This window comes from Zosterops lateralis (genome assembly GCF_965231275.1).
Source record: "Zosterops lateralis genome assembly, chromosome: 36".
In the NCBI taxonomy this organism is placed as follows: Eukaryota; Metazoa; Chordata; class Aves; order Passeriformes; family Zosteropidae; genus Zosterops; species Zosterops lateralis.
Window position 1 is genome coordinate 61300 of NC_139796.1, and position 2886 is coordinate 64185.

Here is a 2886-nt window from a genome sequence, read left to right on the forward strand (position 1 = left end):
ACCGAGGTAAGACCCATGGGGAGCTGACCAGGCTCAGAGAACCCTGCAGGAAGAAGATGCCAACGGGATCACTGATCCCAAGAAAAGCAGAGATGGATGCCTGAGAATCCTACGGTCAGAGGTCAGAATCCTGTACCTGTCTCTGCATTCTGACAAGACCTAATCCACCTGAATGGATCACAGCAGTGCACAGCTGTGGATACAGCTCAGAACAAGACCTGGAAAGGCATCAGCCTGGACGCTTGTGAAGAGAGATGGATTCTGAGGAGCCTCTGAGCTCCCCAGTCAAGGGTTTGGTGCCTGGCCTGGTATCAGCACCAGGAATAGGGAGATGTTAAGAACAATGCCTGGGGTCTACAAAAGACCCCTTGAAGGGTTAAGGCAAAAGACACACCACACAGGACACACAACAGACACAGAGTGCACAACAGACAAGTGACACGACGTGCCCTGGGACTGCTCTGCCCTGCACACCTCAGCACTGTGAGACCTTCCCTTCACGTGCCCTAAAGGGGTCACATCTTGGACATCCCCATCTCCAAACCTGATTTAAAACCCCCTCCTGGTGACCCCTGAACCCACATCCCACTTTCATCCCCTCTGTGGCTCCCAGCCCTCTACTTATCTCTGGGACATCTGGGGATACCAATCCATGTCAAAAGCCAAAGAAGGTGCCTCTCCCTCGGGGAAATTCCTGCTGCCACTGGGCTGGTGTCTCTCACTCAGCTACAATAAAGAAAAGCAAATGTGACCGTGTGATCTCAGCAGCACATGGGCCAAAAACCAGCAATTCTGCTACTCACCACCTCCTGAGCACACCCAGGTCCTCAGGCCCTGTGCTCCAGCTCTGCTCAGACACCAACACTGCGGGGTGTGCCTGGGTTAAGAGCAGACAAGGTGATGTGGCACTGCTGAAACTTGAGCAGAGCCTCGCTCCTCCTCCCTGACACACCTCAACTCCTCGGCTGTTACCAAAGCCCACCTGGATGGCCCCTTCAAATGGAGAAGGTCAAGGCTTCACCACACAGTCCTGTAATGGTCCCAGGGTCCAGCTGGTGAGGGGAGCTCGGCATCGTGTGAGTGGAACACCTAAAACACACAGCACTGGATGCTCAGAGTTCCACCAGCAAGTGAGGCTGGAGCAATAGTAACTGCTTCTGTCCACCCATCACTGCTCACCTCGTCCACTTCACCTTGACTGCAGAGATCCAGCCTTACCTCCTAAAAATACAGACAAAGAGCAGTGCTGTGACATGGCCACCATTTACACCTCCCCTGCAAACACAAACAGTGACTGACCTTCTCAGGGGAGCCCCCTCACACAGGATGGGGCACTCTGCCATGGATTGAAGCCATCTGCACCTGAAACAAAGTCAGGACAAAAGTCAAAGTGCTGCAGGAGAACTCGACAGCTCCAGACACTTTGTGTCAACCTCTCTCTTTTTACTCCTGAGGGGTCCATCCCACAAGGGCCCTCCCCTCTAAGGTAACTTTAAATTGCCTCCTGGGACTGAAAAGGTTTTTCCCCTTCTCCCAACCACCAGCCCCAACACTCAGCTTTTGGAATACGAGCAGACAAAATCCTTCCCCGACAGAAATGAACGTGTTGGCTCCGTGGATTTGGAGACATTCTCTGCTCCCACCTCAGTGCTGCCATATCCAAACTCCAGCTGTGCACCTCCTCACACTACCTGGGACCACAGAACAGAAAATGTAACTATTCCCCTCCAGAAGAGTCACCCCTGGGGCTCCTCTGCCCCGCTGTCCCGGCTCCCCCTCAGATCTTCCCCCACTCCAGAGGCTGCCCAGAGTGAACCCAGCAAAAGGCAAAGGGACACACTGAGCACAGCACTCACCTGTGGGCCACCTGCCCAAGTGCCAACTCACCCCCTCCCTCTATTCCTTGGCACACCTGGGCAGCAGCAGCACCTGCAAAGAAACAAAAAAGGAAAAATCATGCTGAGTTACTGTGAAACAGCAACGTCCCCGCTCTGACTGAAGCACAGCACAAGTGAACTTTAATGTTGCACCCATCTACCCTCCTCTGGCATCCTGGGCCAGCACATCTGCCAAGGGGACCACCTAAAATAAAATAAAACAGAACAGTGAATGCTCAGAGCAGAACCAGAAGTGAGACTTGAGCAACAGCAACTGCTTCTGTCCACCCATCACTGCTCACCTCGTCCACTTCACCTTGACTGCAGAGACCCAGCTTTGCCTCCTAAAAATAAAGACAAAGAGCAGTGCTGTAACATGGCCACCATTTACACTCCCCTGCAAACACAAACAGTGACTGACCTTCTCAGGGGAGCCCCCTCACCCGGGATGGGGCACTCTGCCATGGATTTAATCCATCTGCACCTAAAAGAAAATCAGGACAAAAGTCAAAGTGCTGCAGGAGAACTTGACAGCTGCAGGCATTTGTGTCCATCTAGGAATACCCTCTACAGGCCAACTACACTCGACATGACAAATTTCAACTCCCCAGGACTTGTCCCATTCCCCCCACACCCAGACTGAGCAACAAGGCACAGCAGCTCCAGACCAAACACACCAACACCCGTGACACAGGACAGGACAAAAGGGGGACACAACAGGGACAGAAATATCTCAGCAAGAAGAATGACCCTGAGGACCGAGAGAACTCGCAATGAGATGACCGAGGTAAGACCCATGGGGAGCTGACCAGGCTCAGAGAACCCTGCAGGAAGAAGATGCCAACAGGATGACTTGTTCCAGGAAAAGCAGGGATGGATGCCTGAGAATCCTACGGTCAGAATCCTGTACCTGTCTCTGCATTCTGACAAGACCTAATCCACCTGAATGGATCACAGCAGTGCACAGCTGTGGATACAGCTCAGAACAAGACCTGGAAAGGCATCAGCC

At 52.9% G+C, this 2886-nt stretch overlaps 1 long non-coding RNA gene across 1 annotated transcript; it reads right to left on the bottom strand.

The window, feature by feature from the left end:
* Window positions 1-1585: 1585 nt before the first annotated feature.
* Window positions 1586-2356, bottom strand: LOC310921698. The gene is made up of 5 exons (XR_014592198.1): window positions 2299-2356; window positions 2180-2221; window positions 2018-2082; window positions 1857-1929; window positions 1586-1691 (listed from the first exon to the last, which is right to left on the bottom strand). It is a non-coding gene; the product is annotated as an uncharacterized lncRNA (long non-coding RNA).
* Window positions 2357-2886: the final 530 nt, after the last annotated feature.